Source organism: Aethalodelphis obliquidens, unplaced genomic scaffold (genome assembly GCF_003676395.1).
Source record: "Aethalodelphis obliquidens isolate GAN/ISIS:26980383/991018 unplaced genomic scaffold, ASM367639v1 scaffold59, whole genome shotgun sequence".
NCBI lineage: Eukaryota > Metazoa > Chordata > Mammalia > Artiodactyla > Delphinidae > Aethalodelphis > Aethalodelphis obliquidens.
Window position 1 is genome coordinate 8,014,469 of NW_020838003.1, and position 11,226 is coordinate 8,025,694.

An 11,226-nucleotide genomic window follows, 5' to 3' on the forward strand; every position below is an offset into this window, starting at 1 on the left:
TCCTTCAAATATGTATAACTCATGACATTCCACCACCATTCCCTTACTATCCCGATAATTCAGTATTTTCTGAGATCCTGCTTCGCCAAGACACTCAGCTAGTGAAACATTTCTTCCTTTGCTCAGTACTTGTTCAGTATGTTCCTTGTAGAGGTTGACATCAACATAGTCTTAGATTTTGAACTCCTGCAGGGAATATAGCTGCTCTCTCCTTGCACGTTGCCCAACCCAAGTTCAGGCTAATAAAAGGAACTTAAGAAATGTTCTTAGCTGATATAGCAATTTTGAATGATGTGTTCCTCTGAATTAAACACTTCATGGAGGCTATTGGACATTCTATTTATTCAAAGTACTGGCTATATAATTATATCTACAGGTCCCTATATGGAATATGTTAGGTGCTCAAAAAAAGCTTGTAGGATGGATATTAGCACTGAATAAGATTTACTTGATGAAGAGGTTGATGATGGTTAAGAGAATTCCTGTGAGATACAAAATGGCTCCAACAACAAGAGTAAGAACACTGGCTGCTTCCCTCACTCTACTTGGATTTCCCACACACAAATCCCAAGTCCAGACTAGAAATATCAGGCACTTGCAAGCTGCTTTTAAATATCAATAAATTAGTCATCGTATGAAACTTCAGTTTCATTGACAATCAGAAAAACAGGTGACTGTGCAAATCCTGATGATTTTGCTGTTTGCAGGCCAAATAAGCAGTCCAGTGGGGTGTCAGTAGGTATCAGTGGGAGGGTGAAGACATTACTTTTTGGTAATTTGTTTCTAGACATGTTTTTTTCCCTTTTGTCAGATAAACTCTCTCAGAGAAGACCGCCTTTTTCTGTACCCTACAGAGAGATTAGTGAATGCATAATCACACAGTGACAGGTCCCGTTCCAATGTGTTTCTCATTAAATTCTCTATCATTCCCTCTGTGGGAAACTGGAAAATTTAACAGATTTTCATACAGGGAGGTGAATTTCTGCTGAGGAGGCAACACAATGTCTTTTATTCTCCGGAGTGCAATTATCATTCTGCTGCCACAGCCCTGCTTCGTCTTCCATAGGGCTCTCTTTGTGGGATGCATGCATTCCATAACCTGTTTCCATACTTTGACACAGGTTATATATTTACATTTTTAAAAGTTTGCTAGCTGTTCTACATTCTTCTCTGTAAAAGGCTCCTGAGAGCAAGTGGAAATATACTAGAATATTAAATGCACCAGAAGAAGATACAAAGACCTCCCTAATAGTCAACATCCTAATGGAGAATGGGACAGGACGAGTTTAAAGTCTAGAAGCGAAAAGCAGTCAAAAGTTGTATGTTTTCTGTCTATTCTCTTTCTCTCTCTTCGCATATAAGATGCATTACAAAGGGGCGAAAACATGTTTTCTGTTTGGGTAATGAAAGAATAACAGTCATGGCAATGACTACTATAAATATCCTCTGAGACCTGCAATTCCTGTAAATGTTATGTTGCCACATTTATATATCACTGGGTTATAAAACTGAGTCAGCTCTGAGTGAGAGTTTGCTTTCACCTTGGAAATCATGCTACCTGAGATTCTCAGCCTTTACTGTCTGGAGAGCAAGAGAGCAAATGAGAAAAAGACAGAGCCCGATGTGCTGGTACAGAGCACAAACCACAAGATCTCTCTACTAGTTAAGAGAGTTTAACATTTAATGATGAGAAATCAACTCTGTCCAGCAAACTCCAAGGTCCAAAGGAACCCACTCAAACTAAAAGGGGTAATGATTTCTTGGTTGCTAATAATTTATGGCAGAAATCTCTAATAAATTTCTAATAAAAATATTCAATGTTCATTTAACCCCTTACAAGACACTGGCATAGCGCTGGGGTTCTAGGGATAGAACTAAACATAGCACCTGTTTGGGAGGAAACTTACATTCTTGCTTCTATTGTCAGGGTAGTGGATTATTTCTTTTGAGTGTTTTATCCAGTTCTCAGTTAGTTAAAAATGACACTTATTCTTGCCAAAAGAATGTAATATGTTAGGATACTATTTACCACAATAGACCCCAAAGGTTAAGCTGCAGGTTACATTATAACTTTGGAAGTACTTCAGAACATTCTTTGGTGCTCCCTTTGGAAAGCATGTTTTCTAATGGTTATTGAAAAAGATGGAAGATTATTCTACACTCATTGAAAGACAATTAGGAAGACAATAGAACTTAGGAAAATGGGACGTACATTTTTCTATGGAGACCTCTAATTCTATCTATTGTAACACTGACCTGATCGCTGGGATTGGAAGATCAATGGCCAACTGATTTCAGTATTGCTTAGAAATGGGAAAAACTGACTTGTGCTTCCCAGAGTCTAATATTTTTCCCACGACGAAGATGTCCATGGGATAGGAACAAGTGTGTGGGTAAAAAATCAAAACGTGAACGTGGCCCTGAGTCTTGCCTAAATGTTCAGCTCTATTCTACCTGTTTGCAGGAAGCTGGAAAAATTGTTAACAATTTAGAACTTAAAAACAAAACTACCTCCCACTATTGGTCTTAAACAAAGGATTATATCAGACTCCCTTTGAGAACAGCTGTTGCTTCGGGGGCTGCTAAGATTACTGCAAACCAACCTCCCCCAGGACATGTGAGGGGGTTGGCAAATGTTATAGTGTCTACCTTGAGTGTTCCAGAGGCACCCTTGCAGTTCTTTCAGGCAGTGTTCCTGTAACGTTGGCCCACAGTCAATAAGTATGTCGTGTCTCTTGCCCCCAGGGTGTGCTCAGAGGACCACCCTGCAAGTGTCTGCCTCTGTGGTCATGGTCATGCTGTGGGAGGAAAGGTGGGTGTCGAGCCAGAGGCAGGATGTGCAGGCAAGATCCGATGTGGTTAAAATTTGGGATCACTGATCTGGCTGTAGGGAATCTGGAGACTTCTTCATGTCAACACTCATTCTGGGAGGAGAAGTATGTCCACCAGAGGATTATCATCAAGCATCAGTGTGACTCACTCAAGGGGTAATGGAAGGAAGCATTCATAAGAGGTGAGGTTGCAGGTTAAGAGAGAAATAGAGGCCTCTCGGACTTCTCACCAGGGCTTTCACTGTTAAGGTAATGTACAATGTCACCTTCCATTTAGGAAGGAAACTCTCAAAATTTCCCAAAGGCAGGCACACAAATGGGAAAGGGTTCTTGTCTCCTTAACTCTTTAAAACCTGTCATGAATGGTGCATTGAAACAGTAATGCACTAAGTGAATATCTAATAAACCAAATGATTTAAGATATGGTCAAGGTTCTGATTGCCTAATAAAGAAACTCACAGGCCAGAGAGGGTATTACCAGTTTTGTATCGCTGAAGAAAATATAAGGAAAAATGAAAATGAAGTCTCACATTGATTTGGGACCTAATATATTACCTTCCTTGCACCCTAATGGAGGGTGGGTCTAGTTGTTGTAAACCATCATTTGGATGGCTTACTTATTCATCTCCTGCCTCTTTATTTTCCATTGACACTGGTTGAGTACCTACTGTATACCTAATACAGTACCAAGTGTTGGGTACACAGAGATAAATAAGACATGGCTTCTTCTGTCAAGAAGCTTCTAGTCTAGATGGGAAGATGGACAATTCAGCAAATAAGCCCTATACATGCTATAGTGGAGGGGCTGGGCCAGGTAGGCAATAATATTAGTATCAGAACTTGACTACTCTAATTACTACTACTACCTTATATTGGAACAGTGCTTTTTGGTCTTAACTTAGCACTTCTGGTTTTCAGAATATATTTAGCTACCTTACCTAATTAGATGTATAGTTAAAACACTTTGAAGGAAATGAATAGTTTCTAAAGTGTTGGCATTTGAACCTTGAACCCTGTGGTGCTCCGTGCAGATTCCTTCTTCAGTGCTGTGACACTCATTCCCCAGCTGCCAGAAATGCACCTACTCAAGGCTGTGGCCCTTGGCCCTTAGAGAACAGTCCTGTCCAAGATTATACCCACTCCCAGGGGCACCATGAGGCCAGTGATTGGCTGATTCAGAGATTCAATGGCCTAGCCCACTTGCCACAATTTGCAATAAATAAGGAGGACCACGCTAGCTTCAAAGAGCCCCCAGGATCATCTGAGGCCTTTGTTGTAATCATACAAAGGATCACCTCCTTCTAACTTGCCTTCTTCACCTCCTTACAGGTAAGGATGCAGATAAAATACAACATTTTCAGTTTAATTAAAATTCCAGGTATAAACCAGATAATGTTTTAGTATTAGTGTATTCAGATGTTGCATGGGCTCCCTATATTTTTATTTGCTAAGTTTGGCAACCATACTTAGGGAAGTTGCTCTCGAGCGTACTCCCCAATAAACCTTCTGTGTGCTACTGTCAGCCACAGATTGTTTCCAGGGAATCCATTCTCCAGGAAAATGTACTATGGGCACTAAACACCAAGGGTTACCTTGGATTGCCAATGAAAACTCAGAGAGGAACAAGAATAGGATCTAGAAGTTTCACCTTCCACATTTGGGGGGACGTATTTCAACATTTTCATGGGCATAAAGACCGTTATACTCATAAGCAATGCCAAATTCAGAAGTTTCAGTGGCTATACAACCCCTAAATTATTTTTTATCCGAAGTGTGATCTTAAAGCATCAACCCTTCACTCCACCAAGATATTGGCCATCTGTCTATGTGTTTGTATGTGTTATACCAAACCATTTGGACTGTATTTCCTAAAATTATGCAAGGAATGTAATCATTTTGAGACTTACCACCACCATTTCTGAAAGTCTCTTAAAAAGTTGGTCACTCCCGTCTTTGCGAACCGCATGTTTTAGTTATTTTCCAAAGTGCCACACGCCCTTGGTCTTCCTGCCAGCTCAGTGGCTAGCTCCGTGCAGATTCCCTCTTCACTGCTGTGACACTCATGAGCCGTTCCTTCCTCATCTCTTGGGCTACCCCTCTTGCAGCTGACCTCTAAATCTTGCAGGACCCCAGGGCTCAGTTTTCGGCTCCTTTCAATTCTCTCTCTCAAAACTCACTCTCTGTGTGATTTGTCTGCTGATGACTCTCCAATTTAAATCTCCAGCCTCAACCTCTCCCAGAGCTCCAGGCTCACATAATCAGCTGCCTATTCGACGTTGCTCCTTGGATTTCTAACAGGAATTTGAGCTCTAGACTATCCAAAACTCAACCCTTGTTCCCAAACAGCTGAAGCGTCCAGACTGCCACAGTTAATAAACAGCATGATGATATATTTAGTGACATGAGCCAAAAATCTAATAGGAATCATTCTTGTGCCTCCTCTTTCTTTCATAACCCTCATCCAACCTACCAGAAACTCCTTTTGCCCAAACCTTTGAAATAAATCCTGAATCCTCTCTCTCTACTCCATACCTCAGTCCAAGCCACCCTCACTTCTCGCTCCATTTTTTGCTACAGCCTCCCAACTGGTCTCTCTTCTCGCAAGAGTGGATTTTACAAGAGAAATCAGAGTAAAATTTTCAAAACTTAAATCATGTCAAAGTCCTGCTCAGAACACTTTATTTCCTTCTCTGCCCACTAGAATGGACCTGGTCCTTCCTTCACTCTCCCATCACATCTCCCACTCTCCAGCAGCCTCACTCCCTCTGCTCCAAACACAATGGCCTGGAATGCCTTCCCTCCAGTTCTCCACCAACTGCACTCTCTCTCTTTCCTCAGAGATGCCTTCTCTGATAGCTCTGTTTAAAGCCTCTTCCCCAAGTTCATATCATCCTCTCTTTATTTTCTTTAGTGCATCTTACACACTCCTTAATTATCTTACATCCTTCTGTGTTTACTGGTTTCCCCAGGGGAATGTAAGTAGTCTGTCTCTTCCCAGTAGAATGTAAGCTCCTTGAGGGAAGCCACCTTGTTTGGTTTATTCATTGCAGTATCTCAGGCACCAAGCAATGCGCCTGGCATGTAGGAGGCACCCAATATTTATTGATTGAATGAATGAATATGGTCAGTTTTGTTGCGATGCTTCTTTTGAGAACGCTAATTTGTTCCAACTTGATTGATATGTAAAGGAACAACTTGAACAAAATGAGAATTTGTGTTTGCTTATATGAAATTTCATCCATGAGAAATATTATGCATTTCAGATAACCAAACTGCATAGACATACACAACATATACTGCACACTTCTCATGAAGTCAGTGAGTCACACCTGTCCACATCTGGTTTTACAACTTTCCACTTGATTTAGACAACCCTCCTTCAACCATTTTATGGACTGAATTGTGTCTCCCACAAATTCATATGTCCAAGTTCTATCCCCCATGTATTTGAGAATAGGACCTTTAAGGAGATAATTAAGTTAGCCAAGCGTATAAGAGTGGGGCCCTAATTTGATGGATTGGTTGGGATTGGTGTCCTTATAAGAAGAGTAAGAGGCAGCAGAGAGCTCCCTCTACCCTCTCTGTTGTTCAAGCCATCCGTTCTGTAGGTTTTGGTGACAGCAGCCGCAGCAGACTGGTACAACCCACTTGGCAATAACTCACAAGCCACACCCCTCCCTACAGCCACCCTGGTCACACAGTCTGGCACCCTCCCTCCTTTTAATTTCCCCCTTTCTCCTCTTAGCCTTTTTGGTATTTTTTTCATCTGTGTTCTTTTCCTCTCTTTAGCGCTCTTTTATTATAAAAGTATTGTCTCACTTTTTTTCTATCGCTTTCTTTCTCTGTTACTTATACTGGAAACTTAAGTATAAGCAAACTTAAGACTTTTGAAAAGGTAAAATGGCATATTTATATTTATATCTATACATATGTATATATCTATACATATATTATATCTCTATATATAGATATGTATAGATATACATACATATGTATATATTTCTTAACCATTTAACATGTATAATCTGCCATTTTTATTAGGTTTCTATCCCTTTTTTAATGGGTCACCTGAGGAAGTTTTGAGTGTTGTATTCCTAACACCCCTCCAATTTTCTCCTATGGTTTTTATTGCATAACTTTGTGTATTGCGTGATTTTTTAGAAATGCATATGTTGGGTTATTACAGTTTTAAGAAGCTATGCATTTTATTACCAGATAATATTTATCAAACACAAACATTGTACAAATCTGTAAAAATGACTAAAGAAGACTTCTTCTGTTAGTTGTTCCATTTACTGGGTGCATTCTCCAAGGTGGGGAGCCATTGGGTGAACTGCTTGTAATAGAAAGAGCTGCAATTGGCAGATGTGAGTCAGTGTCCTGACCTTGGCCCTGCCATGAATTAACTGGAAGGGGTTGGACATCTTAATGGGGATTAAGTTGATGATTTGTAAAGTTCCCCAGCAGCATGAGCTGGTGAATTAGTCAGGGTTCTCTAGAGAAACAGAACCAATAGGATCAATCTATCTATCTGTCTATGTAACTATCATCTATCTATCTATCTAAAGAGGCAATTTATATAGGAATTGATTTGTATGATTATGGAGTCTGAGAGTCCCCCCATCTGTCATCTACAAGCTGGAGAACGAGGAAAGCCAATGGTATAATTCAGTCTGAGTCCAAAGGCCTAGAACCAGGAACACTGATGTCTGAGGGCAGGAAAAGATGGATGCCCCAGCTCAACCAGAGAAAATAAATTTACCCTCCCTCCATCTTTTATTCTATATAAGCCCTCAGTGGATTGAAGGATGCCCAAGCACACTGGGGAGGGTGATCTTCTTTACTCAGTCTACCCATTCAAATGGTAATCTCTCCTGGAAACACTCTCCCAAACACATTTAGAAATAATGTTTTGCCAGTTATCTGGGCATCCCTTAGTCCAGTCAAGTTGACACATAAAATTCACCATCACAGCTGGGTTTTCTGCTGTTTTCCCTCTAGTCCAGCTTCCAAATTGGCTACATTTAGGGTTGAACCTCTGTTTAGGCTGTAAATGATATTGTGGAGAACTCTTTGTTCTTCCACCAAAACTCCACAGACCTCTGTAAGCTTCCTTTAGGAAGACCTTAGTGGATGAATAGGAATAAGACAAAGTCTTCTGCAAGGACACAGAGTCCTTCTAACTTTGGAACATGGTGCACTCAGAAATGATCTACTTAATAATTACAGACTACAGGGCGAGAAGGGGGAGAGGATATCAATAAGATAGTTAGTTTAATCAGTACAGTTAATTGAATGAATGAAAGAATTAACAAAGATTACTTTCTTTTCTGATGTAGGTCAACTCTCGAAAAGTCTTTTAATAACATTCCACTCTGGGGTAGAAGGAGTTGAGATTATTTCAATTTAGAGGTAGTCAAAACTTTTAAACTCTCCTACTAGATTTAAATCTTGTTTTCAACTTGACTTTCCCCAAATAAATCACACTTCCTAATGTAGCTCCCATTAACCTATTGATATAGAAACTCAATTCTCTTTTAAGACTTGTTTTCCTTTCTTACAGTGAATATTTTCCAAATTAAAGAGAGAGAGAGAGAAAATCTTACAGTTATAAACACAAATGTGACAAAAAACAAGACAAAGATAGAAATGTTTATAGTAAGATGTAGGAAGTTGCATCTTAAATTGCTTCTAAGGCACTATCCAAATTTAAGCTTTTAAAATTACATAAAACTCACTAGTTTTAGATATGTTGATTGACCAGCTGCTACATTAATTATAATTTAAGCCATTTTTTGAAAATCTCACTGAAGTAGAAAACCATGGTAATAGCCCTCATAGGAACTGACCTTAAGATGTGCTTGAATATTTCAGTGATAAGCCATACATTCTAGTAGTGAGGTACTCATTTTACAAGAAAGGAACAATACCATGTAAATAATATAAAAACAATAAATCATTTAGAGTGGCTTTAAACCAAGCTTCTGATCTTGTCTCTGAGAGAGTTAAGGTTCATTTTCCACATATCTTGAGTGGGAGAAATGAGAACACTCTTGTTCTCAACAACAACAAGAAAATGAACGGCCGGCTGTGTTCTACAAAAGATAGTCTGTTTTGTCTTCAGAATACAGTAGGGGGCAAAGGAAAGGGCACTTTAAGGAAAATGACACACATATTTTTAGCAGAAGTTATGACCACTCATATGATCCAATAAAAAATATGTTCCATCTACATAATAGCATCATGCTTACTATTGTGTTAATTGAACTCTGTACTTTTGATGCATTCTCTATTCATGTAAAAGTGTGGGTAGCAAGTGATAGAAGTCAACAGTCATGGCAATTGGACACTCTGAAAATCTTTCTTCTGTGACTGAGTCAGTCTCCTCAGTGGATTACTAAACACATTCCAGAAATCTCATAAATTACTACTGGTCTAAAAATGGATATAATTAAAGATGAGTAAACCTACCGCAGAGCTTGATGTAATCTTTAACGGTAATTAACACAAACTATTTACAATGGACTTTTATTCCACTTTTCTAAAGATTGCATGTATGTTACTACAAGTTCATATACCTTACCATTACAAAAGCAACCCCTCCCCCAACATATTCACACAAAGCAAAGAGATATCTGCATTGTAACAGACCTAGAGTCTGTCATACAGAGTGAAGTAAGTGAGAAAGAGAAAGACAAATACCGTATGCTAACACATATATATGGAATTTAAGGAAAAAAAAATGTCAGGAAGAACCTAGGGGTAAGACAGGAATACAGACACAGACCTACTAGAGAATGGACTTGAGGATATGGGGAGGGGGAAGGGTAAGCTGTGACAAAGGGAGAGAGGCATGGACATATATACACTACCAAACATAAGGTAGATAGCTAGTGGGAAGCAGCCACATAGCACAGGGAGATCAGCTAGGTGTTTTGTGACCACCTGGAGGGGTGGGATAGGGAGGGTGGGAGGGAGGGAGATGCAAGAGGGAAGAGATATGGGAACATATGTATATGTATAACTGATTCACTTTGTTATAAAGCAGAAACTAACACACCATTGTAAAGCAATTATACTCCAATAAAGGTGTAAAAAAAATAAAATAAAAAAACAGTTCTAGAGGAGGTAAATCCAGTAACTATGGTTGTCACTTTGACCAGAGCCTGGCTAAGATCTGGGGATCCTTCATGAATTTCACTGCTTCAGAGATTTACCAGTACATACCTCTGTGTTTGGGAGTACTGTGATTTGGGGTATTAACTTCCTAAGATATGATTGTCTCAACGTTAAGTTGCTTTTATTGCTATGCCACAAGCTGCTTTCCATGGTGAGGGGAGAGAGGACTCATTTATAAAATTCTCCTTTTTTGTTCAGGTCTGGTGGAGTGTTATTGAATTCTAGAAAGCTCTCATAGTTTTCTCTTGACTCAGACACAAACTTTCCATAGTAAAGCTTTCCATTCTATGTGGACTTGCTAAAAGACTTATGAAATAAGGTCGTTTACAGATAATTAGCTCTATTTTTTCATTTCATAATCGACCATTACTTCTAATAGGCCAGGTACAGTGCTCAGTGCTTTCATCCTATATCTTTAGCCCTCACAACCACTGTAGGTGAATGAGTAATTTCTCCCTTCTCAGGCTGATGAAACTGAGGCTGAGGGATTAAGTCTTCTAGGATCACAGGGCAAAACTGAGAATCAAATCAGGTTTGTTTTTTGCCCCTGTGTTCCCCAAGTTTTAGCTTAAAAGCAGTGTGTTCATCCTTGAAACTCTGTTATATATTACACCGTTCAAAACCTAAATGTTACCTTCTCTATTGAGACAGCTATGGGGGGTAGGGTGCAGGAGGCATATAGGGTTTAGAAAAGAAGAGCAAATGGTCAGATGTAAATTCGGTTTTCTGAGCCTGCACGTGGAGAATTTATGAATCTGTGTGTTGGTATACAGGAGAGATGTACCAAGCTCTGAGAAATAACAAAATGACTGGTTGGATAAGGATTATGGGTACTGAATGACATGTACGTCAGCCTATACATCTGGAGATGCCCACTGATCTTTTAAGGTATTGAATCCTTTTTACTTGTCCATTCTGATTTTTGATGAATAACATACAATTTTTCTTTCCGTTGTTACACCTGCATATCAGGGATTAATATCACCTTCAATTTAAAAAATTGTTACATCAAAGAACCAGAAAACAAATGGTAGGAATCAATCATCACAAAACTCAGGACCCAAATCCTGTCTTTGAGATACGTTTGTCTCGTTAAAATTTGACCTGATTGTAGCTGGGGAGTAGTTGAGAATATTTCCCTTTTTCTTAGCTGTCAAAATTCAGTTGATACATCACAGATCCCTAAAACTATGTAGGGAACTCTTCCCTTAATTCC